The 26,428-nt window shown below is 48.3% G+C and overlaps 1 protein-coding gene across 3 annotated transcripts in view; it reads right to left on the bottom strand.

Annotated features, from left to right (window-relative positions):
- The window catches only part of SOCS2 (suppressor of cytokine signaling 2), a 165,987-nt gene that overhangs the window by 64,151 nt on the left and 75,408 nt on the right, over window positions 1-26,428 (bottom strand). For 2 of the 3 annotated variants that reach the window (XM_056574331.1, XM_056574330.1), the window contains exon 2: window positions 19,955-20,011. The exons of the other annotated variant lie outside the window; for it this stretch is intronic. The gene's annotated coding sequence lies outside the window, so the exon portion shown is untranslated. The remainder of the gene's footprint in view (window positions 1-19,954; window positions 20,012-26,428) is intronic. 3 annotated transcript variants of the gene reach the window in all.

Here is a 26,428-nt window from a genome sequence, read left to right as displayed (position 1 = left end):
GCATCACCCCAAGAACAAAGTCTTTCGTTAAGGGAGGCTATGCCGGGCACTATAGGATGGGGGGGGTACATTTTTATGTGTTTTGGGAAGGGAATGAAAGATGGGTATACTAGGGTCAGAGGGAAGAAGATATTCAGTCTGCTTTTCAGAAAAGAAGCCATGTATCACCCCTGAATTAATAAACTCTTCTAATTCCCTTCTAAAAATCATTAGTTGGATTTCTGGACAAGTGCCTGTATGTATTGGAATCATTCAACATACAGTTATTCAACTTGTAATACAGACCCTTGTCTACAATGACTACAGCTCCCCCCGTTATCCGCCTGACGAATAATAACATCTTCCATGTCCCCTAGTTGTTGCTGTCCTCTCCTCAACTGTTAAATTGTGTAGTTAGAACTCTTACCATCCCCTGAGGTACTCCTGGAAAGAGACATCAGGTCACGTTCAACACACTCTTGGAACCAGTCCAAGGTGGTGGTGGGGGACATGATGGTAAAAAGTGGGGTTAGGAGTGTGAAATACAGGTAACTGTGATGTTGTAGTTTTTTCTGCCAACTGTTGGAGATCCGACAGAGCCACGAGCTCCAAAAAATTGAAGCCAATGGTTCCGTCTGATCCCAAATCAATATAACGAGACATACCATCTAAGTGATTATGCTGCAAATTATTCATATTTATACCATCACTTGTAACATTATCAGACATAATAGAAATATCACAAAGATCATCTCGGCAAGCAAAGAAATGTTTTCTTATGGTAATATTTCTTGCAAATCTATTAACGTCCAGTAATGTCCTAAACACATCCAGACAGCAGGATGGGGAAAAACTTAAGCCTTTAGATAGAACAGATAGCTGAGCACCCGTAAACACCTAGAAAGGTTATAAATAGGTACAGTCATTACCTCTTGCTTTTGCGGGTGCACCGTTTTTCGGGAGCGATGTTCCCTACCCACCCTGCGTTTTTTGCCGGTGTTTTTTTTCCCATTATATGACTGTATGCATTTGGCCTAAGTCTGTTGATCAATGTACTAGAGCAATACAGTAACCCCCTGACCTACTATGGCCCCGACATACAATAATTTCAACATGCGATGGCCTCTCAGAGGCCATCGCACGTTGAAGGCAGCATCAACATACGATGTATTTGTATGTCAGGACCATGGTATAAACGGCTATCCGGCAGCGCAGACTGCTTCAGCTGCCGCCAGATAGCCATTTACCGTGCCCCGTGTGCTCCGGTGATGGTCTCTTACCTGTCCTCGGGGCTCCGGAGAGTCCTCTTCGGGATCCTCTGCATCGCTGGCGCTCTCCATCGTCATCATCACGTCGCCGCGCACGCCGTCCCATCATCCAATAGGAGCGGCGTGCATAGTGACGTGATGGCGGTGACGGAGAGCGAGGATCCCGGGGAAGCAGAGACGTCCGGAGCGTTGGGGACACGGCGACAGAGATGGAGGGCGACATCCAGGGCAGCGGTGACGTGTCTGGAGCGGCGGGGACAGGTGAGTATGACTTCCTATTCTTTCCATTGCACTGATCCCTCAATATACAACGATTTCAACAAACGATGGTTCATTTGGAACGGATTACCATTGTATGTTGAGGGACCACTGTAATTATATTTCTATATACCATGCATATGCAGAAATCTCAAAGGAAAAAACTAAAGACAGAAGGACATTTATCATGTTTGCTTTGGTAAGCGAGTTCTGTGGTAATTTTTTTTTTTTACTTTGGTTTTGCTTATGTGCTACATATTTATTATACTATCACAGGCGGTTGATACATTTGGCTCACAAAAAACACATAAATCACTTTTGAAAGTGGCAGCTGTGATTGGCTGCCCGGGAAATATGAAATTACAGTGCTGTAATTTCATATTCCCGTCGGCTGACTCAGCTCCTCGGCCACCCACCCATATCTACCACCTGCTGAACTATAACTCCCAACATGTCCTGAATGTACGGGCATGCTAGGAGTTGTATTTCTGCAATAACTAGCGGCTGGGTGGTAGATGAGGGCGGGTGGCCGGGGAGCAGAGCTGTGTAAAAAGTCGCACAAAAGTCGCTGTCAAAGGCAAGTTTGTAAGCCAGGTCTGACCTGGCTTACATTTGCAACTTTCGCACTTAATAAATTCCTGACCACTGCAAAGTGAAAACTGAAAAATTGCTTAAGTAGGGCTGATTGGTACTTTATGCTTACCCACAAAAGTAGCACCAAAAATTGCTTACGCGCACGTGCGACTTTTTGTGCAACTTTTGTAAGCAAACCCCCTCCCCTCTAAATCCCTTGATAATTCTACCTCACAGTGCTCAGCCTGTAACCCCTTTGTTGGTGGGGGTTTAGCACACAGATCCGATTAATCTCATAACAATTGTAGATGACAAGAGAGATCCACTCTGGTGAAATGGGGAACATAATGTTACTATTCAGAGATAAGAGGAAACATTCATAAAAGAGTTCAAAAGGACTTATCAATCATGAAAGTAAATAGTTAGACTCATCATGTGACCACCGTTTCACATGTCATTATTACTCAGTGACACAGTTACTAAAGATAGCCTGCTAAAAATTTTACTTGTGCTGCTTTATGTACACCCCTTCACTGTTTACTGTAAACAATCAACCGTATTACTTTTATCAAGGATTAAAAGGAGTCCATGGCTCCATACAGAATCACAAGATCCTTTCTCTGTGGTTTCCACGGATTCATTATTATTTTCGAGAGCAATACAAAGAATGTATTCATTCAACACCAATCATTGTCTTAGTGTTGTTACAAATTTCTATTTATGTGGTGGCCCAGTACAGGGCCAGTACAGCCCATTGCTGCCCTGTCAGGCAGACTCCATTCCGTCACCCCTGGGCCTCCCCTTCACCTATGTGCCCTGAATAGTTAAACCATGTAAATGTTATCCAATGCAATGTACATAATTTGTTCTGTACTTTTAAGTAATGTTTCTATGTTTTGTAACCAGGGAAGGAACCATTGACCATGTGACCTACAGGGCGACCTATGGGACCCCTCCAGAGTCTCCCCCATATAAGCCCTGGGTGGAACTTCCTCTTGGTCTTTTGAGTCTTTGCTGATTTACAGTCAGTTCAAGTCCTGAGAGAGTGTCTGGTGTCCTAGGAAGGCCCAAAGTCTACCGTGCAGCCACAACTCCACAAGTCTTCTACCCCACAGGTGAAAGTCAAAACCTGGTAAGCTACAAACGGGGTGAAGTCTGTCATGGTCAGTCTCAGTCAAGTCAGTCCAAGTCAAGTCTGTCTAAAGTCAGCGTGGCCCTTTATCAAATTGTCCAAGTCCACTATGAGTCCCAGCAAGCCCTGTGGTCTCTGAAGTCACTGGTCACCTTCTTGGGCCTAGCCAAGCTGTACAGACTGTTACACCTGTCTGACTCAGTAAAGAGCTGCCATTGTTCCGTAAAATGGCGTTGGAGTCATTATTTGCCCCCGTGCCTTGCCCAGGATCCAGCAGTATACTTTCGGGTGGGGTAGAGGTAAAACCATGCCCTACATCACAAACACAAGGGGTTAATGCCATCTGCCCCTAGGGTAATTCCATCTGCCCTCATCACACCCTCACCATTTTATATCAAGCACAAGTGCACACACAACTACAAGGACAAATTATCATATATAGCAGGGGCATATCAAGTAGGAATGAGCTAATCGAATCTGTCAAATACGAATTTCAGGAAAAATTTGATTCGTAATGAATGTGAATATCGCCGCAATTCGATCGCGTGAATTGCTTCATTAAACTCCATTTACTTTGGGCCAGGCTCCAGGGGCCGGGCATCTAAAATGGCAGATCCACATGTGAGGGCATGGGGCAAGGAATCCTGAGAAGGCAGGAAGGCAAGGCAGGTAGGCAGAATGAACCTGAATCACATGCAGCCTATCAGCAGCCAGCCACCCCTGTGATGTCACGGCCCTATATAATTGGCAGCCATCTTGCGGCCAGTCACTTCAGCATTCTAGTACAGAGAGGGACAGACAGCAGTGTGTGTTGCACAGAAAAGTGTTTTTACGGCAGCAATTCACCTCCCAGTCACATCAGCGTTCTATTGCAGAGAGAGAGGGACAGAGGGCAGTGTGTTGCACAGAAAAGCTTTTTTACAGCAGCGATTCACCTCAAGCCCAAATCCAGCCTAGAAGCACTGATAAGAAAGGGAGTGAGATTGAGAGAGAGAGTGCAATTTTGGGTGTAGTACACAGTGACTGTGTGCTGCAGCACTGGTGTGTACAACAACTGAAAAGCTACTAGTAGCTGGCCAGTTAGGGTGAGCAGAGCACTAAAAGTGTATTGTCCTGTGCGTACATCTAAGTGATTTACCATTTTGTTCCTATTAAAGTCTTAGGGGCGTAGATACTGTGAAAGGCCAGCCAAAAGTACACACCTGCTGGTGTTGTAAACAAATACTGTTTTAAGCGTACTGGAGCACATTGTCCTCCCCTCATAAGTGCACACCACATAAGTACATCTGAGTGGTGTACCATTTTGTTCCTGTTAAAGTCTCCAGGCTGTCTCATTCTGCAACTATATAGTCTCCTCATGCTTCCGCCACCTACAGGCTGTGTCATTCAGCCACTATATGGTCTCCTCATGCTGCCGCCAACTCCAGGCTGTGTCATTCAGCCACTATATGGTCTCTTCATGCTGCCGCCAACTCCAGGCTGTGTCATTCAGCCACTATATCGTCTCCTCATGCTTCTGTTACCTCCAGGCTGTGTCACTGTACCGTCATGTGGTCTCCTCATGTTCCTGGCACATTAACCTCTTAAGGACCCATGACATAAATGAACGTCCTGAGCCTGCTGCCGTTCTACCCTGCGTCATAGCGAGTCGGTCCCAGCCTCTAACAACGGCCGGGACCCGTGGCTAATAGCGCGCGGCACTGATTGCCGCGCTATTAACCCTTTAGATGCAGCGTTCAAAGTAAATCATTGGCGGTTAGCTCAGGGGGCTGTTCGGGATGTCTGTGGCGAAATCGCGGCATCCCGAACAGCTGTAAGACAGCAGGAGGGTCCCCTTACCTGCCTCCTGGTGTCCGATTGCCGAATGACTGCTCAGTGCCTGAGATCCAGGCATGAGCAGTCAAGCGGCAGAATCATTGATCAATGGTTTCCTATGAGAAACCATTGATCATTGTAAAAGATCAGTGTGTGCAGTGTTATAGCCCCCTATGGGAGCTATAACATTGCAAAAAAAAAAAAAAAGTGAATAAAGATCATTTAACCCCTTCCCTAAGAAAAGTTTGAATCACCCCCCTTTTCCCATTTAAAAAAAGCCTGTGTAAATAAAAATAAACATATGTGGTATCGCCGCGTGCGGAAATGTCCGAATTATTAAAATATATAATTAATTAAACTGCAAGGTTAATGGCGTACGCGCAAAAAAATTCCAAATCCAAAATAGTGCATTTTTGGTAACTTTCTATATCATGAAAAAATGATTAAAAAGTCCTATCAATACAAAAATGGTACCGCTAAAATCTTCAGATCACGGCGCAAAAAATTAGTCCTCATACTGCCCCATACGCGGAAAAATAAAAAAGTTATAGGGGTCAGAAGATGACAATTTTAAACATATAAATTTTCCTGCATGTAGTTGATTTTTTTCAGAAGTACAACAAAATCAAACCTATATAAGTAGCGTACCATTTTAATCATATGGACCTACAGAATAAAGTGAAAGTGTAATTTTTACCGAAAAATGTACTGTGAAGAAACCGAAGCCCCCAAAATTTACAAAATACTTTTTTTTTTTTTCAATTTTGTCTCACAATGATTTTTTTCTGTTACGCCTTATATTTTTGGGTAAAATGACTGATGTCATTACAAAGTAGAATTGGTGGTGCAAAAAATAAGCCATCATATGGATTTTTAGGTGCAAAATTGAAAGAGTTATGATTTTTTAAATGTAAGGAGGAAAAACGAAAATGCAAAAACGGAAAAACCCCGGGTCCTTAACCCCTTAAGGACCTAGGGCGTATGGAAATGCCCTGGGTTCCTGGTACTTAAGGACCCAGGACGTATCCATACTGCTGTGGGAATTTCGGTCCCCGCCGGGCGGGGAATGGACCTGGGTGACTGCTGATATCTATCAGCAGGCACCCCGCGCAAATGCCCAGGGGGGTCATCAGACCCCCGGCGGCAGAAGATCCACTTACCATCCAGAGGTTGCGGGCGGCGGTGATTGGCGGGCGGGGATGTTGTGCGGCTGGCTCACTGGAACTTACGGAAGCCGGTGAGTTGCCTAGCAACATCTGGAGGGCTACAGTTTGAGACCACTGTACAGTGGTCTCTAAAGTGTAGCCCTCCAGATGTTGCAAAAATACCACTCCCAGCATGCCCAGACAGCTGTTTGCTGTCTGGGCATGCTGGGAGTTGTAGTTTTGCAACAGCTGGAGGGCTGCAGTTTGGAGATCACTTTGCAGTGATCTCTAAACTGTGGCCCTCTAGATCTTGGAAAACTACAACTCCCAGCATGCCCACACAGCAGTTTGCTGTCTGGGCATGCTGGGATTTATAGTTTTGCAACATCTGGAGGGCCACAGTTTGGAGATCACTGAGCAGTGGTCTCTAAACTGTAGCCCTCCAGATGTTGCAAAACTGCAAATCCCAGCATGCCCAAACAGCTGTCTCGGCATGCTGGGAGTTGAAGTTGCGTACTTCCAGCTGTTGCATAACTACATCTTCCAGCATGCCCTTCGGTGATCAGTATATGCTTGGAGTTGTAGTTTTGCAACAGCTGGAGGCACATTGGTTGGAAAATACTGAGTTAGGTAATAGAACCTAACTGAAGGTTTTTCAACCAGTGTGTCTCCAGCTGTTGCAAAACTACAACTCCCAGCATGCACAGTCTGTCAGTGCATGCTGGGAGTTGTAGTTTTGAAACAGCTGGAGGTTTGCCCCCCCTCCCCCCCATGTGAATGTAAAGGGTACATTCACACGGGTGAGTTTACACTGAGTTTTCTGCTTCAAGTTTGGGCTGCGGCAAATTTTTCGCCGCAGCACAAACTCCTAGCGGGGAACTCACCGTAACCTGCCAGTGTGAATGTACCCTAAAAACACTACACTACACTGACACATAATAAAGGGTAAAACACTACATATATACACCCCTTACACTGTCCCCCCAGTAAAAATGAAAAACCTATTGTACGGCAGTGTTTCCAAAACGGAGCCTCCAGCTGTTGCAAAACAATAACTCCCAGCATTTCCGGCATTTCTTAAAATGGACAGAGATGTCAGCAGAGAGCACTGTGCTCGTGATTCAGCAGAGAGCTCTGTGTTCCAAAAAGAAAAGAATTTCCTCTGTAGTATTCAGCTGCTAATAAGTACTGGAAGGATTAAGATTTTTTAATAGAAGTAATTTACAAATCTGTTTAACTTTCTGGCACCAGTTGATCCTTTAACCTTTCCTGGTAAGTTTTATCCTGTAGTCTTGTTACTAGTTTAGTATCTTCTCTGAACTCTCTCTAAAGTATTTATATCCTTCTGGAGATACGGTCTCCAGTACTGCGCACATTACTCCATACCACACCACTATAAATAGATAAAACACACTGGGCCTCATTTACTAAGGCTTTTACGAGTAGATTGCTAGTGGAATTTTTAATGTGTACACTATTGACCGTGCGGTTTAATTAACATATTTTTATAGTTCGCACATTTAGGCACGCGGCGATACCACATATGTTTATTTTTGGTTTTGTTTATATATACTTTTGTTTTTTATGGGAAAAGGGGGGTGATTCAAACTTTTATCCAGGAAGGGGTTAAATCACAATTATTCACCCTTAAAAAAAAAAATGTTTCTTTACTTTTTTTACACCTTTTTTTTTAGTCCCCATAGGGGACTGTTACATGCAATCCTTAGATTGCATACAGTGAACAATGCTATGCCATAGCATAGCATTGATCAGTGTTATCTGCATCGATTGCTCAAGCCTGGATCACAGGCTTGGCACAATCAAATGCTGATCGGACAGCGAAGAGCAAGGTAAGTGTTACGCCGAGCGCTCCGGGTCCCCGCTCCTCCCCGGAGCGCTCGCTACACTCTCCTCACTGCAGCGCTCCGGTCGGATCCACTGACCCGGGGCGCTGCGATACCGCCTCCAGCCGGGATGCGATTCGCGATGCGGGTAGCGCCCGCTCGCGATGCGCACCCCGGCTCCCGTACCTGACTCGCTCCCCGTCAGTCCTGTCCCGGCGCGCGCGGCCCCGCTCCCTAGGGCGCGCGCGCGCCGGGTCTTTGCGATTTAAAGGGCCACTGCGCCGCTGATTGGCGCAGTGGTTCCAATTAGTATTATCACCTGTGCACTTCCCTATATCACCTCACTTCCCCTGCACTTCCTTGCCGGATCTTGTTGCCATCGTGCCAGTGAAAGCGTTTCCTTGTGTGTTCCTAGCCTGTGTTCCAGACCTCCTGCCGTTGCCCCTGACTACGATCCTTGCTGCCTGCCCCGACCTTCTGCTACGTCCGACCTTGCTTCTGTCTACTCCCTTGTACCGCGCCTATCTTCAGCAGCCAGAGAGGTTGAGCCGTTGCTAGTGGATACGACCTGGTCACTACCGCCGCAGCAAGACCATCCCGCTTTGCGGCGGGCTCTGGTGAAAACCAGTAGTGACTTAGAACCGATCCACTAGCACGGTCCACGCCAATCCCTCTCTGGCACAGAGGATCCACTACCTGCCAGCCGGCATCGTGACAGTAGATCCGGCCATGGATCCCGCTGAAGTTCCTCTGCCAGTTGTCGCTGACCTCACCACGGTGGTCGCCCAGCAGTCACAACAGATAGCGCAACAAGGCCAACAGCTGTCTCAACTGACCGTTATGCTACAGCAGTTACTACCACAGCTTCAGCAATCATCTCCTCCGCCAGCTCCTGCACCTCCTCCGCAGCGAGTGGCCGCTTCTGGACTACGACTATCCTTGCCGGATAAATTTGATGGGGACTCTAAATTTTGCCGTGGCTTTCTTTCCCAATGTTCATTGCACTTGGAGATGATGTCGGACCAGTTTCCCACTGAAAGGTCTAAGGTGGCTTTCGTAGTCAGCCTTCTGTCTGGAAAAGCCCTGTCTTGGGCCACACCGCTCTGGGACCGCAATGACCCCGTCACTGCCTCTGTACACTCCTTCTTCTCGGAAATTCGAAGTGTCTTTGAGGAACCTGCCCGAGCCTCTTCTGCTGAGACTGCCCTGTTGAACCTGGTCCAGGGTAATTCTTCCGTTGGCGAGTATGCCGTACAATTCCGTACTCTTGCTTCAGAATTATCCTGGAATAATGAGGCCCTCTGCGCGACCTTTAAAAAAGGCCTATCCAGCAACATTAAAGATGTTCTGGCCGCACGAGAAATCCCTGCTAATCTACATGAACTCATTCACCTAGCCACTCGCATTGACATGCGTTTTTCCGAAAGGCGTCAGGAGCTCCGCCAGGATATGGACTCTGTTCGCACGAGGCGTTTCTTCTCCCCGGCTCCTCTCTCCTCTGGTCCCCTGCAATCTGTTCCTGTGCCTCCCGCCGTGGAGGCTATGCAGGTCGACCGGTCTCGCCTGACACCTCAAGAGAGGACACGACGCCGCTTGGAGAATCTCTGCCTGTACTGTGCTAGTACCGAACACTTCCTGAAGGATTGTCCTATCCGTCCTCCCCGCCTGGAAAGACGTACGCTGACTCCGCACAAAGGTGAGACAGTCCTTGATGTCTACTCTGCTTCTCCACGTCTTACTGTGCCTGTGCGGATATCTGCCTCTGCCTTCTCCTTCTCTACTGTGGCCTTCTTGGACTCCGGATCTGCAGGAAATTTTATTTTGGCCTCTCTCGTCAACAGGTTCAACATCCCGGTGACCAGTCTCGCCAGACCCCTCTACATCAATTGTGTAAATAATGAAAGATTGGACTGTACCATACGTTTCCGCACGGAGCCCCTCCTAATGTGCATCGGATCTCATCACGAGAGGATTGAACTTTTGGTCCTCCCCAATTGCACTTCTGAAATTCTCCTTGGACTTCCCTGGCTTCAACTTCATTCCCCAACCCTGGATTGGTCCTCTGGGGAGATCAAGAGTTGGGGGCCCTCTTGTTCCAAGGACTGCCTAAAACCGGTTCCCAGTAACCCTTGCCGTGACTCTGTGGTTCCTCCAGTAACCGGTCTCCCCAAGGCCTATATGGACTTTGCGGATGTTTTTTGCAAAAAACAAGCTGAGACTCTACCTCCTCACAGGCCTTATGATTGTCCTATCGACCTTCTCCCGGGCACTACTCCACCCCGGGGCAGAATCTATCCTCTGTCCGTCCCAGAGACTCTTGCCATGTCTGAATACGTCCAGGAAAATTTAAAAAATGGCTTTATCCGTAAATCCTCCTCTCCTGCCGGAGCCGGATTTTTCTTTGTGTCCAAAAAAGATGGCTCCCTACGTCCTTGCATTGACTACCGCGGTCTTAATAAAATCACGGTTAAGAACCGCTACCCCCTACCCCTCATCTCTGAACTCTTTGATCGCCTCCAAGGTGCCCATATCTTTACCAAACTGGACTTAAGAGGTGCTTATAATCTCATCCGCATCAGAGAGGGGGATGAATGGAAAACGGCATTTAACACCAGAGATGGACACTTTGAGTATCTGGTCATGCCCTTTGGCCTGTGCAACGCCCCTGCCGTCTTCCAAGACTTTGTTAATGAAATTTTTCGTGATCTCCTATACTCCTGTGTTGTTGTATATCTGGACGATATCCTGATTTTTTCTGCCAATCTAGAAGAACACCGCCAGCATGTCCGTATGGTTCTTCAGAGACTTCGTGACAATCAACTCTATGCCAAAATAGAGAAATGTCTGTTTGAATGCCAATCTCTTCCTTTCCTAGGATACTTGGTCTCTGGCTAGGGACTACAAATGGATCCAGACAAACTCTCTGCCGTCTTAGATTGGCCACGCCCCTCCGGACTCCGTGCCATCCAACGTTTTTTGGGGTTCGCCAATTATTACAGGCAATTTATTCCACATTTTTCTACCATTGTGGCTCCTATCATGGCTTTAACCAAAAAAAATGCCGATCCCAAGTCTTGGCCTCCTCAAGCGGAAGACGCCTTTAAACGGCTCAAGTCTGCCTTTTCTTCGGCTCCCATGCTCTCCAGACCTGACCCATCTAAACCCTTCCTATTGGAGGTTGATGCCTCCTCAGTGGGAGCTGGAGCTGTCCTTCTACAAAAAAATTCTTCCGGGCATGCTGTTACTTGTGGTTTTTTTTCTAGGACCTTCTCTCCGGCGGAGAGGAACTACTCCATCGGGGATCGAGAGCTTCTAGCCATTAAATTAGCACTTGAGGAATGGAGGCATCTGCTGGAGGGATCAAGATTTCCAGTTATTATTTACACCGATCACAAAAACCTCTCCTACCTCCAGTCTGCCCAACGGCTGAATCCTCGCCAGGCCAGGTGGTCTCTGTTCTTTGCCCGATTTAATTTTGAAATTCACTTTCGGCCTGCCGATAAGAACATTAGGGCCGATGCTCTCTCTCGTTCCTCAGATGCTTCTGAAGTTGAACTCTCTCCTCAACACATCATTCCTCCTGACTGCCTGATTTCCACTTCTCCAGCCTCCATCAGGCAAACTCCTCCAGGAAAGACCTTTGTTTCTCCACGCCAACGCCTCGGAATCCTCAAATGGGGTCACTCCTCCCATCTCGCAGGTCATGCGGGCATCAAGAAATCTGTGCAACTCATCTCTCGCTTCTATTGGTGGCCGACTCTAGAGACAGATGTGGTGGACTTTGTGCGAGCCTGCACTATCTGTGCCCGGGATAAGACTCCTCGCCAGAAGCCCGCTGGTTTTTTTCATCCTCTGCCTGTCCCCGAACAGCCTTGGTCTCTGATTGGTATGGATTTTATTACTGACTTACCCCCATCCCGTGGCAACACTGTTATTTGGGTGGTCGTTGATCGATTCTCCAAAATGGCACATTTCATCCCTCTTCCTGGTCTTCCTTCAGCGCCTCAGTTGGCTAAACAATTTTTTGTACACATTTTTCGTCTTCACGGGTTGCCTACGCAGATCGTCTCGGATAGAGGCGTCCAATTCGTGTCTAAATTCTGGAGGGCTCTCTGTAAACAACTCAAGATTAAATTAAATTTTTCTTCTGCATATCATCCTCAATCCAATGGACAAGTAGAAAGAATTAACCAGGTCTTGGGTGTGTTACGCCGAGCGCTCCGGGTCCCCGCTCCTCCCCGGAGCGCTCGCTTCTCTCTCCCCGCGGCAGCGCTCCGGTCACGTCCTCTGACCCGGGGCGCTGCGATTCCGCTGCCAGCCGGGATGCGATTCGCGATGCGGGTAGCGCCCGCTCGCGATGCGCACCCCGGCTCCCCTACCTGACTCGCTCTCCGTCTGTTCTGTCCCGGCGCGCGCGGCCCCGCTCCCTAGGGCGCGCGCACGCCGGGTCTCTGCGATTTAAAGGGCCACTGCGCCGCTGATTGGCGCAGTGGTTCCAATCAGTGTGTTCACCTGTGCACTTCCCTATATCACCTCACTTCCCCTGCACTCCCTTGCCGGATCTTGTTGCCTTAGTGCCAGTGAAAGCGTTCCTTGTGTGTTCCTTGCCTGTGTTTCCAGACCTTCTGCCGTTGCCCCTGACTACGATCCTTGCTGCCTGCCCCGACCTTCTGCTACGTCCGACCTTGCTTTTGCCTACTCCCTTGTACCGCGCCTATCTTCAGCAGCCAGAGAGGTGAGCCGTTGCTAGTGGATACGACCTGGTCACTACCGCCGCAGCAAGACCATCCCGCTTTGCGGCGGGCTCTGGTGAAAACCAGTAGTGGCTTAGAACCGGTCCACTAGCACGGTCCACGCCAATCCCTCTCTGGCACAGAGGATCCACTACCTGCCAGCCGGCATCGTGACAGTAGATCCGGCCATGGATCCCGCTGAAGTTCCTCTGCCAGTTGTCGCTGACCTCACCACGGTGGTCGCCCAGCAGTCACAACAGATAGCGCAACAAGGCCAACAGCTGTCTCAACTGACCGTTATGCTACAACAGTTACTACCACAGCTTCAGCAGTCATCTCCTCCGCCAGCTCCTGCACCTCCTCCGCAGCGAGTGGCCGCTCCTGGGATACGCTTATCCTTGCCGGATAAATTTGATGGGGACTCTAAGTTTTGCCGTGGCTTTCTTTCCCAATGTTCCCTGCATCTGGAGATGATGTCGGACCTGTTTCCCACTGAAAGGTCTAAGGTGGCTTTCGTAGTCAGCCTTCTGTCCGGAAAAGCCCTGTCATGGGCCACACCGCTCTGGGACCGCAATGACCCCGTCACTGCCTCTGTACACTCCTTCTTCTCGGAAATCCGAAGTGTCTTTGAGGAACCTGCCCGAGCCTCTTCTGCTGAGACTGCCCTGCTGAACCTGGTCCAGGGTAATTCTTCCGTTGGCGAGTATGCCGTACAATTCCGTACTCTTGCTTCAGAATTGTCCTGGAATAATGAGGCCCTCTGCGCGACCTTCAAAAAAGGCCTATCCAGCAACATTAAAGATGTTCTGGCCGCACGAGAAATTCCTGCTAATCTACATGAACTTATTCACCTAGCCACTCGCATTGACATGCGTTTTTCCGAAAGGCGTCAGGAACTCCGCCAAGATATGGACTCTGTTCGCACGAGGCGTTTCTTCTCCTCGGCTCCTCTCTCCTCTGGTCCCCTGCAATCTGTTCCTGTGCCTCCCGCCGTGGAGGCTATGCAGGTCGACCGGTCTCGCCTGACACCTCAAGAGAGGACACGACGCCGTATGGAGAACCTCTGCCTGTACTGTGCTAGTACCGAACACTTCCTGAGAGATTGTCCTATCCGTCCTCCCCGCCTGGAAAGACGTACGCTGACTCCGCACAAAGATGAGACAGTCCTTGATGTCTACTCTGCTTCTCCACGTCTTACTGTGCCTGTGCGGATGTCTGCCTCTGCCTTCTCCTTCTCTACAGTGGCCTTCTTGGACTCTGGATCTGCAGGAAATTTTATTTTGGCCTCTCTCGTCAACAGGTTCAACATTCCGGTGACCAGTCTCGCCAGACCCCTCTACATCAATTGTGTAAATAATGAAAGATTGGACTGTACCATACGTTTCCGCACGGAGCCCCTTCTTATGAGCATCGGATCTCATCATGAGAGGATTGAACTTTTGGTCCTCCCCAATTGCACCTCGGAAATTCTCCTTGGACTTCCCTGGCTTCAACTTCATTCCCCTACCCTGGATTGGTCCACTGGGGAGATCAAGAGTTGGGGGTCCTCTTGTTCCAAGAACTGTCTAAAACCGGTTCCCAGTAACCCTTGCCGTAACTCTGTGGTTCCTCCAGTAACCGGTCTCCCTAAGGCCTATATGGACTTCGCGGATGTTTTCTGCAAAAAACAAGCTGAGACTCTACCTCCTCACAGGCCTTATGATTGCCCTATCGACCTCCTCCCGGGCACTACTCCACCCCGGGGCAGAATTTATCCTCTCTCTGCCCCAGAGACTCTTGCCATGTCCGAATACGTCCAGGAGAATCTAAAAAAGGGCTTTATCCGTAAATCCTCCTCTCCTGCCGGAGCCGGATTTTTCTTTGTGTCCAAAAAAGATGGCTCCCTACGTCCATGCATTGACTACCGCGGTCTTAATAAAATCACGGTTAAGAACCGCTACCCCTTACCCCTCATCTCTGAACTCTTTGATCGCCTCCAAGGTGCCCACATCTTCACTAAATTGGACTTAAGAGGCGCCTATAACCTCATCCGCATCAGAGAGGGGGACGAGTGGAAAACGGCATTTAACACCAGAGATGGACACTTTGAGTATCTGGTCATGCCCTTTGGACTGTGCAACGCCCCTGCCGTCTTCCAAGACTTTGTCAATGAAATTTTTCGTGATCTGTTATACTCCTGTGTTGTTGTATATCTGGACGATATCCTAATTTTTTCTGCCAATCTAGAAGAACACCGCCAGCATGTCCGTATGGTTCTTCAGAGGCTTCGTGACAACCAACTCTATGCCAAAATTGAGAAATGTCTGTTTGAATGCCAATCTCTTCCTTTTCTAGGATATTTGGTCTCTGGCCAGGGACTACAGATGGATCCAGACAAACTCTCTGCCGTCTTAGATTGGCCACGCCCCTCCGGACTCCGTGCTATCCAACGCTTTTTGGGGTTCGCCAATTATTACAGGCAATTTATTCCACATTTTTCTACCATTGTGGCTCCTATCGTGGCTTTAACCAAAAAAAATGCTGATCCCAAGTCCTGGCCCCCTCAAGCAGAAGACGCCTTTAAACGACTCAAGTCTGCCTTTTCTTCGGCTCCCGTCCTCTCCAGACCTGACCCTTCCAAACCCTTCCTATTGGAGGTTGATGCCTCCTCAGTGGGAGCTGGAGCTGTTCTTCTACAAAAAAATTCTTCCGGGCATGCTGTCACTTGTGGTTTTTTCTCTAGGACCTTCTCTCCAGCGGAGAGGAACTACTCCATCGGGGATCGAGAGCTTCTAGCCATTAAATTAGCACTAGAGGAATGGAGGCATCTGCTGGAGGGATCAAGTTTTCCTGTTATTATCTACACCGACCACAAGAACCTCTCCTACCTCCAGTCTGCCCAACGGCTGAATCCTCGCCAGGCCCGGTGGTCTCTGTTCTTTGCCCGATTTAATTTTGAGATTCACTTTCGTCCTGCCGATAAGAACATTAGGGCCGATGCTCTCTCTCGTTCCTCGGATGCCTCAGAAATTGAACTCTCTCCGCAACACATCATTCCACCTGACTGCCTGATCTCCACTTCTCCTGCCTCCATCAGGCAGACTCCTCCAGGAAAGACCTTTGTTTCTCCTCGCCAGAAGCCCGCTGGTTTTCTTCATCCTCTGCCTGTCCCCGAACAGCCTTGGTCTCTGATTGGTATGGATTTTATTACTGATTTACCCCCTTCCCGTGGCAACACTGTTATTTGGGTGGTCGTTGATCGATTCTCCAAAATGGCACATTTCATCCCTCTTCCTGGTCTTCCTTCTGCGCCTCAGTTGGCTAAACAATTTTTTGTACACATTTTTCGTCTTCACGGGTTGCCTACGCAGATTGTCTCGGATAGAGGCGTCCAATTCGTGTCTAAATTCTGGAGGGCTCTCTGTAAACAACTCAAGATTAAATTAAATTTTTCTTCTGCATATCATCCCCAGTCCAATGGACAAGTAGAAAGGATTAACCAGATCTTGGGTGATTATTTGCGACATTTTGTTTCCTCCCGCCAGGATGACTGGGCAGATCTCCTCCCATGGGCCGAATTCTCGTATAACTTCAGGGTCTCTGAGTCTTCCTCCAAATCCCCATTTTTCGTGGTGTACGGCCGTCACCCTCTTCCCCCCCTCCCTACTCCCTTGCCCTCTGGTCTGCCCGCTGTGGATGAAATTTCTCGTGACCTTTCCATCATATGGAGAGAGACCCAAAATTCTCTCTTACAGGCTTCATCACGCATGAAGAAGTTCGCGGATAAGAAAAGAAGAGCTCCCCCCGTTTTTTCCCCTGGAGACAAGGTATGGCTCTCCGCTAAATATGTCCGCTTCCGTGTCCCGAGCTACAAGTTGGGACCACGCTATCTTGGTCCTTTCAAAATTTTGTGTCAAATTAATCCTGTCTCTTATAAACTTCTTCTTCCTCCCTCTCTTCGTATCCCTAATGCCTTTCACGTCTCTCTTCTCAAACCACTCATCCTCAACCGTTTTTCTCCCAAATCTGTTCCTCCCACTCCTGTTTCCGGCTCCTCGGACATCTTCTCGGTCAAAGAAATTTTAGCTGCCAAAAAGGTCAGAGGAAAAAATTTTTTTTTAGTGGACTGGGAGGGTTGTGGTCCTGAAGAGAGATCCTGGGAACCTGAGGACAACATCCTAGACAAAAGTCTGCTCCTCAGGTTCTCAGGCTCTAAGAAGAGGGGGAGACCCAAGGGGGGGGGTACTGTTACGCCGAGCGCTCCGGGTCCCCGCTCCTCCCCGGAGCGCTCGCTTCTCTCTCCCCGCGGCAGCGCTCCGGTCACGTCCTCTGACCCGGGGCGCTGCGATTCCGCTGCCAGCCGGGATGCGATTCGCGATGCGGGTAGCGCCCGCTCGCGATGCGCACCCCGGCTCCCCTACCTGACTCGCTCTCCGTCTGTTCTGTCCCGGCGCGCGCGGCCCCGCTCCCTAGGGCGCGCGCGCGCCGGGTCTCTGCGATTTAAAGGGCCACTGCGCCGCTGATTGGCGCAGTGGTTCCAATCAGTGTGTTCACCTGTGCACTTCCCTATATCACCTCACTTCCCCTGCACTCCCTTGCCGGATCTTGTTGCCTTAGTGCCAGTGAAAGCGTTCCTTGTGTGTTCCTTGCCTGTGTTTCCAGACCTTCTGCCGTTGCCCCTGACTACGATCCTTGCTGCCTGCCCCGACCTTCTGCTACGTCCGACCTTGCTTTTGCCTACTCCCTTGTACCGCGCCTATCTTCAGCAGCCAGAGAGGTGAGCCGTTGCTAGTGGATACGACCTGGTCACTACCGCCGCAGCAAGACCATCCCGCTTTGCGGCGGGCTCTGGTGAAAACCAGTAGTGGCTTAGAACCGGTCCACTAGCACGGTCCACGCCAATCCCTCTCTGGCACAGAGGATCCACTACCTGCCAGCCGGCATCGTGACAGGGTGATTATTTACGACATTTTGTTTCCTCCCGCCAGGATGACTGGGCAGATCTTCTACCATGGGCCGAATTCTCGTATAACTTCAGAGTCTCTGAATCCTCCTCCAAATCCCCATTTTTCGTGGTGTACGGCCGTCACCCTCTTCCCCCCCCTCCCTACCCCCTTGCCCTCTGGTCTGCCCGCTGTGGATGAAATTTCTCGTGATCTTTCCATCATATGGAGAGAGACCCAAAATTCTCTCTTAAAGGCTTCTTCACGCATGAAGAAATTCGCGGATAAGAAAAGAAGAGCTCCTCCCATTTTTTCCCCTGGAGACAAGGTATGGCTCTCCGCTAAATATGTCCGCTTCCGTGTCCCTAGCTATAAGTTGGGACCACGCTATCTTGGTCCTTTCAAAATTTTGTGCCAGATTAATCCTGTCTCTTACAAACTTCTTCTTCCTCCTTCTCTTCGTATTCCTAATGCCTTTCACGTTTCTCTCCTTAAACCACTTATCATTAACCGTTTTTCTCCCAAATCTGTTCCTCCCACTCCTGTTTCCGGCTCCTCAGACATCTTCTCCGTCAAAGAGATTTTGGCATCCAAAAAGGTCAGAGGGAAAACCTTTTTTTTAGTGGATTGGGAGGGTTGTGGTCCAGAAGAGAGATCCTGGGAACCTGAGGACAATATCCTAGACAAAAGTCTGCTCCTCAGGTTCTCAGGCTCTAAGAAGAGGGGGAGACCCAAGGGGGGGGGTACTGTTACGCCGAGCGCTCCGGGTCCCCGCTCCTCCCCGGAGCGCTCGCTACACTCTCCTCACTGCAGCGCTCCGGTCGGATCCACTGACCCGGGGCGCTGCGATACCGCCTCCAGCCGGGATGCGATTCGCGATGCGGGTAGCGCCCGCTCGCGATGCGCACCCCGGCTCCCGTACCTGACTCGCTCCCCGTCAGTCCTGTCCCGGCGCGCGCGGCCCCGCTCCCTAGGGCGCGCGCGCGCCGGGTCTTTGCGATTTAAAGGGCCACTGCGCCGCTGATTGGCGCAGTGGTTCCAATTAGTATTATCACCTGTGCACTTCCCTATATCACCTCACTTCCCCTGCACTTCCTTGCCGGATCTTGTTGCCATCGTGCCAGTGAAAGCGTTTCCTTGTGTGTTCCTAGCCTGTGTTCCAGACCTCCTGCCGTTGCCCCTGACTACGATCCTTGCTGCCTGCCCCGACCTTCTGCTACGTCCGACCTTGCTTCTGTCTACTCCCTTGTACCGCGCCTATCTTCAGCAGCCAGAGAGGTTGAGCCGTTGCTAGTGGATACGACCTGGTCACTACCGCCGCAGCAAGACCATCCCGCTTTGCGGCGGGCTCTGGTGAAAACCAGTAGTGACTTAGAACCGATCCACTAGCACGGTCCACGCCAATCCCTCTCTGGCACAGAGGATCCACTACCTGCCAGCCGGCATCGTGACAGTAAGGTGCCTCCTGCTGTCATCTCAGCTGAGCAAACTGGCAGGGATTTCTCCCAGTTTAGTCTAAAGGGTTAATACCAGACATCAGCATGATCGGCGATGTCCGGTATTAGCCGCGTGTCCTGGTTGCTGATAGGAGCTGAGCACGCTTTACATAACGAGAGCCAGCCACGGACGTAAATATACGTCTGTGGTCATTAAGGGGTTAAATAGTTGTGCAGACGAGACAAACTGAAATATCCATTTCAAGAGGAAAAAAGCAACCATTGATTCTAACAAAGATAACTGGACTGAATTCAGGGAAAGCTTTCAACATTTCTATGAATAGCCTATACAGAGTTTCCCAGGATCACAGGGTAGTTCAACGTATGTCTTTACTTATTAAGACATAATGGGGTAAGAAAACATATTTCTGGCATGATAAGAGCAGCTCATTTTGTTAGCAAGCTTTGATTACATAAAATATACTATAGCATATGCCTTCCTAGGATTTTTATAGAAATATGAAGGCGTTAATTTCCTGGAAACACTTTGACTGATATGCTGAGGCTGGATAATTGCCAGCTTCAAATAATTATTAAAGGCCTATATATTTGGCAGTCATGCACAACTTGTATAGTATGCTTCCTTAAGGCATTTTTTGCTTGATAATGAGGCAGAAAATCCAAAAGTCAGCATCTGCTCTTTTATATAGATTTTTATAGCACATCTTCTTAACCTAGTATGTATTGAGGTAATGAGTGTCTGGGATTTGTAGTTGTAAATTTTGAGGTCTGGTCTGGATTAAAAGGGTTACTCTGGATTTATAGAAAAAAGTCGGAATTATAACTTACCGATAATTCAGTTTTCATGAGTCCATCACGACAACAACACATGAGATTGCCCCCTATCTGCATAGGAACAGAAAGCACAAGAGAGGTTAAAAGGCCCCTCCGTCCATACCCCCTCAGTGTTTATAAATCACTAAGAGAGCAGTTATTAACCTGTTCAGGACGCAGGGTGTATGCATACGCCCTGCATCCTGAGTCCTTAAGGACGTAGGGCGTATGGATACGCCCGTGGGAATTCCGGGCCCCGCCACTAGTCGGTTGGGGACCGGGATGCCTGCTGAAATCATTCTGCAGGCATCCCGGTACATCGGCGAGGGGGGTCCTGAGACCTCCCATGTAGGCGATCGCAGGAAATCGAAAGTCAATTCAGACATGCGATTTTCTGCTATTCGGGCTGAAAGTAGGGATGATCGGAGCTGTCAGTGACAGCCCCGATCATCCTATGGGATAGGAGCGAGGTTGCAGTGCTGCAACCTCCTCCTATACCCTGCCATTAGTCAGCAATGAGTGCTGACCAATGGCAGTTGAAGATGGGGGGTTTCCATGGAAACCCCCCACTCTGCCCACCCCTGGATGTTGGGCAGAAAGGGGGGGAGAAGATGGCGGCCGGTACCTGAGAAGAAGATGCAGTGGGGACCTGCGATCATCGGTGGCATCAGTGGAGATCAGCGGCGCAGGTAGGGAGGCGACGGCATGGAGCATCAAGGGAGGTGGAAGTAAAGCGATCTTTACTGCTGCCTTCCTAGTGGTTGCCAAACTGCAACTCCCAGGATGCCCAGAAAGCCAAAGGCTGTCTGGGCATTCTGGGAGTTGCAGTTTTGCAACATCTGCAGGGTCACAGTTTGGAGACCACTGTTACAGTGGTGCCCAAACGGTAGCCCTCCAGATGTTGCAAAACTACAACTCTCAGCATGCCTAGACTGCCTAGGCATGCTGGGAGTTATAGTTCTGTAACATCTGTCCCTTCAGATTTTGCAATTTTCATGAAAATTTTGAAATTTGCTGCTCTACTTTGAAGCCCTCTAATTTTTTCAAAAAGTAAAAATATGTCCATTTTATGATGCCAACATAAAGTTGACATATTGTATTTGTGAATCAATATAAAATTTATTTGGAATATCCATTTTCCTTACAAGCAGAGAGTTTCAAAGTTAGAAAAATGCTAAATTTTCATGAAATTTTGGGATTTTTCACCAAGAAAGGATGCAAGCAACAACGAAAATTTACCACTAAAATAAAGTAGAATATGTCACGAAAAACAATCTCAGAATCAGAATAATTGGTAAAAGCATCTTAGAGTTATTAATGCTTAAAGTGACAGTGGTCAGAATTACAAAAAATGGCTCCGTCCTTAAGGTGAAAATTTACTGCGTCCTTAAGGGGTTAAATATCATAAACTATTTCATTGAGCTAAAGCCATTCGTTTATTAATTCCTTTTAAAAAAGAAATTAATAAACAAATGGTTTTAGCTCAATGACATAGTTTATGATTTTTCTGCAAAAATAGCTAAGGGACACTAGTGTGTCCGACTGTCAGTGATAGTGCAGTTATTAAATATACAAATACATATATTAAATAAGAATGAACACCAAAGTCCTAAAAAAATGCACCACACACTCCCATGTGCCCCAGTGACACCCATAGGGGAGTGCGTACTAGTCCTGTCAAGGACAGGGAAACTCCATAAATATATGTATACAGAGAAATTGGAGTTATAACACCACCTTAAGTATAAGTATGAAATGTTTTACATAAAAAACATGTAGATGCAAAAAAGTGAAGTATTGCAATAGAAATCCAACACAAGAATATCTGGCGCAGAGTAAGAATAGTACATACAAATGAGTACATAAAAATGTCCACGCACTATATATAGCAATATATGGAATAAAACAATTTAGCCACTGTGGGCTATCCATACAAGTGCTGCATAATGACACATAAAGATTAACCAATAATATAACCTAGGGCTGATGTATAGCCAGGTCTAGGAATGCATAGTGAAATACAATGATAGTGGGGACAACATATCCAAGTACTCAATGAAAGTCAATGTGTAACCTACCCATGTGGGATAGCAAACTCTGCGACCGACCCCTACGATCGTTTCGGTTTCCCTTTTTCAAGAGGGAAATTAAATAAAGGGTGGGAATAAATAGGTGCTGTCGTGATGGACTCATGAAAACTGAATTATCGGTAAGTTATAATTCCGACTTTTTAGATCGTCCCTCATGACAGCACCACATGAGACATACCAAATAAATGTAGATTTATGAAAGGACCAGAGCCTGCAGCACCTTTCGGCCAAATCCAAGATCCTGAGAAGAAGCCACATCCAGCTTATAATGCTTGAAAAAAGTGTGCGGACAAGACCATGTAGCAGCTCTGCATATCTATTCTAAGAGGCCGAAGCTCTCTCGGCCCAGAAGACTAAAACAGCCATAGTGGAATGAGCTTTAATGCCTACCGGAACATCTTGATCCGAAGCAGTATATGACTGACTGATTACAGACTTGAGTCATCTGGAAATTTAGTTTTTTAATGCTTTCTTCCCCCTGTTTGGTCCTTGATATTGAACAAAAAGGTTAGAGTCTTTCCTCCAGGTCTTAGTAGTCTCCAGATAGTGTAAAACCACTCTCCTGACATCCAATTTATAAAACTCCTCCTCCTTTTTGTTCTTGGGATTGGCACAGAAAGAGGGGAGAATTATGCATTGAGATCTATGAAAATTGGATAGGACTTTCGGGAGAAAGGCAGGCTTGATTTTTAGAATGATTTTATCATCAAGTACTGTAAGGTAAGGATAATCAATGGATAAAGCTTGGATTTCACTCACTCTTCTGGCAGATGTTATTGCCATTAGAAAAACAGTTTTCCAGGTAAGAAACTTGATCCCGCTAAAGGCTCAAAGGGACTTTTACTAAAACAGAGGGAACAAGCGCTCCTTAGTGTGATACCGTTTATAAAACATAAATTAAAAGACAAGTTTGACTGGTGCTCACCAACAGTGGTTGTACTATCCACGTACAACTATGCTAACAGCGTGATGAGGATGAGCATGCGAGGACCTGCAGCCATTCCTGGTACAATAAACAGCAATCCAACACACACCTCCAACAGAACGTCAGGATCAAGCAAACGCATTTTGCAGTAACTCCGCTTCATCAGGTATCCTGATGAAGCGGAGTTACCGTGAAATGCGTTGCATTATGGGTAGTAAATCCTTTTAACCTTGAAGAGTCCCAGCGCCGTGCTTGATCCTGACATTTTGTTGGAGGTGTGTGTTGGATTGCAAAGGGACTTTTAGTTAGAGATGATAATACAAGGTTCAAATCCCAAGGGAACTAAGATTAGATATCTTTGGTGTTACGTTATGCGCTCCGGCCACACACGCTGGCCGTTAGCGCATGGTCCCCTTACTTTCTGCTGCCGACGGGGCTGGGACCCGCATTGCGCGTGCCAGAGCTTTTAATATTTAAAGGGCCAGTAAGCTCATTAGTGTAATCCACCTGTGGCTCATTTACAAATTCCTCTACCCTGATGGATCTTTGTTGCCTTGTGCCTTTGAGAAAGCGTTCCTCTGTATTGCCTTGCCGTGTATCAGATCTCTTGTGACTTGACCTTGCTCCTCAGCAGCAGCAAGTCAGCAAGTCAATCCCGCTTTGCAGCAAGTCAATCCCGCTTTGCGGCGGGCCCTGGTGAAAACCAGCGGCACCTTAGACTTTGCTCCCTGGTACGGTCATCTGCCACACAGGTCCAGCAGATCCACATCCACCGGGGTTCCTCTCTTCAGAAACATGAGTGTTACATTTGGTCTTAGTCTGGATGCTGCTGAAATTTTTTTTGGGATCCACCTTTGTTCAGCTATGTTGACATAAAAAAACAGCCCTGTGCTGCTGTCTGAACTTTAAGTGTACTCAAAGATAAACCTTAATCAAAACTGTCCTGCAGGAAATCTGAAATTCTGTGAATATCTGGATAAGAAGATCCGGAGGAGAAGGGCCACACCATGACAAAAAATGTTTCCATTGTTTAAGGTGAATGGAAGATGTAGAATCCTTTTTACTTTTTAGAAGGGTGTATACCACTTTCTTAGAAAGACCCTTTTGTTCCAACATGAGCCTCTCAATAACCAGACTGACAGCTGAAGATCCTTTAGATCTCTGTGGAATATAGGGTCCTGGCACAATAGAACGTCCCTCTGAGGAAGAAGAATGTGCTCCACAAAGGTGAGTTCTTTTAAAAGACTGTACTAGCTTCTTTTTGGCCACATCAGGGCTATGAAGATACATTTTCCCCATCCTCTCATGATTAGAGGAATTGGTGGAAATGCGTATGCTAGATTGAATGACCACACTTGTTGAAGAGCATCCATCACCTCCGGGTTTTCTCTTGGGTTGAGAGAGAAGAATCGATGGACTCGATGGAGCAAATAGGTCTATCTCCGGAAGGCCCCAGATTTTAGTCAGAGAGAGAAAAACTTGAGAATTCAGGAACCATTCACCTGGATTCAACACTGGGTTGTCTATTCCCTTCAGATGTACTGCAGAAAGGGATAACACATTTTGTTCTGCCCAAATAAATATTTTCTCTGCCAGCATCTTCAGAGGAGTGTGTCTTGTTCCGCCCTGATGAATAATAAAGGCCACTGCTGTTGTATTGTCCGAATAGACCTTTACATGAAAACCCTCTATTAGTTTTCTTGAAGCTTTTAAAGCTTTGAATATTGCCTTTAACTCTTGATAATTTGAGGAAAAAGTTTGGGTTTCTTGAGACCAGGAACCCTGAAGTTGGAGATCTCCCACCACAGCTCCCCAGCTCCACAGACTGGCATCTGTTGTTATGGACATGGATGGATAAGAAATCCATGGAATCCCCACAAGAAGATTTTCTTTCTTCAGCCACCATTTTAGGGATTTCTTCACAATGAGAGGTACCTTCATTCTCTAGAGAGAACTGAGAGCGATCACAGGTCTTCAGTATTTGTAAGTGAAGAGTTCTGGAATTACTCTGACACCTGGGTACTGCTGGTATGTGTAACGCCGAGCGCTCCGGGTCCCGCGGCTTCCCCGGGGTGCTTGCGGCGTTCTGCTAATAGCAGCGCTCCGGTCTCTGTCTCTGACCGCGAGCGCTGCTGTGTTCGTGCCGGTGGGGACGCGATCGGAGCGGCGGGTCAGGCCCGCTCGCGGATCGGGCCCCGTTCTACTCACCCTCCTCCTCCGGTGTCTGTCTCGTCTTTCTAAGATTTAAAGGGCCAGCGCACCGCTAACTGGTGCCTGGTCCAATCAGTTCAATCACCTCCCTACACTATATAAACCCACTTCCACCTCCTGTCCCTGTTGGATCTTGTTGCCTTGTGCCCTGAGAAAGCGTTATAGTGTGTTCCCTAACCTGTGTACCCAGACCTTCTGCTGTTGCCCCTGACTACGAACCTCGCTGCCTGCCCTGACCTTCTGCTACGTCTGACCTCGCCTCTGTCTAGTCCTTGTGTACCGTGCCAGTCTCAGCTGCCAGAGAGGTCGAGTCGCTACTGGGGAACACGACCTGGTAGTTACCGCCGCAGCAAGTCGATCCTGCTTTGCGGCAGGCTCTGGTGAACACCAGTAACTGCTTAGAACCGATTCCCCAGTACGACCCGCGTCATCGCCTCTCTGACACAGAGGATCCACCTCCAGTGTCCTCACCAGCCACTAGTCCGGACCCTGACAGTAGATCCAGCCATGGATTCCGCTGAGATGCCGAGTATTGCTGATCTGACTACCATTGTTGCCCAGCAGTCCCAGTAGATCGCCCAACAAGGACAACAGCTGACGCAGTTGACCGCCATGCTCCAGCAGCTTCTGCCTGCCCAGCGTCAACCATCTTCTCCACCAGCTCCAGCTTCTCCTCCACTCCGAGTTGCTGCAACTACCCCTAGAGTCCGCTTGTCTCTTCCAGAGAAATTTGATGGGGACTCTAAGATGTGCCGCGGATTCCTGTCCCAATGTTCCCTGCACCTTGAATTGATGTTGGACCAGTTCCCCACAGAATGGTCGAAGGTGGCTTTCGTGGTCAGTTTGTTATCTGGAAAGGCCTTGTCCTGGGCCACACCGCTGTGGGACCGCAACGATCCTGCCACTGCTTCAATCCAGTCCTTCTTTTCCGAAGTACGCAGCGTCTTTGAGGAGCCAGCCCAGGCTTCCTCTGCCGAGATGGCTCTTCTGAATCTCGTCCAAGGGAGCTCTTCAGTGGGCGAATATGCCATCCAGTTTCGCACCCTCGCCTCTGAGCTAGCTTGGAACAATGAGGCCCTCTGCGCGACCTTCAAGAAAGGTTTATCCAGCCACATCAAAGATGTTCTGGCCGCACAAGAAATTCCTGCTATCTTGCCTGAACTCATCCAGTTGGCCACCCGCATAGATATGCGTTTCACGGAGAGACGCTTTGAGCTCCGCCAAGAAAAGGATCTAGTTCACACCCGACGGTTTCCTCGCTTG

The sequence above is a fragment of the Hyla sarda genome, chromosome 4 (genome assembly GCF_029499605.1).
Source record: "Hyla sarda isolate aHylSar1 chromosome 4, aHylSar1.hap1, whole genome shotgun sequence".
NCBI lineage: Eukaryota > Metazoa > Chordata > Amphibia > Anura > Hylidae > Hyla > Hyla sarda.
Note: the sequence above shows the minus strand (reverse complement) of the source record. Positions and strands in the feature narration are given on the sequence as shown.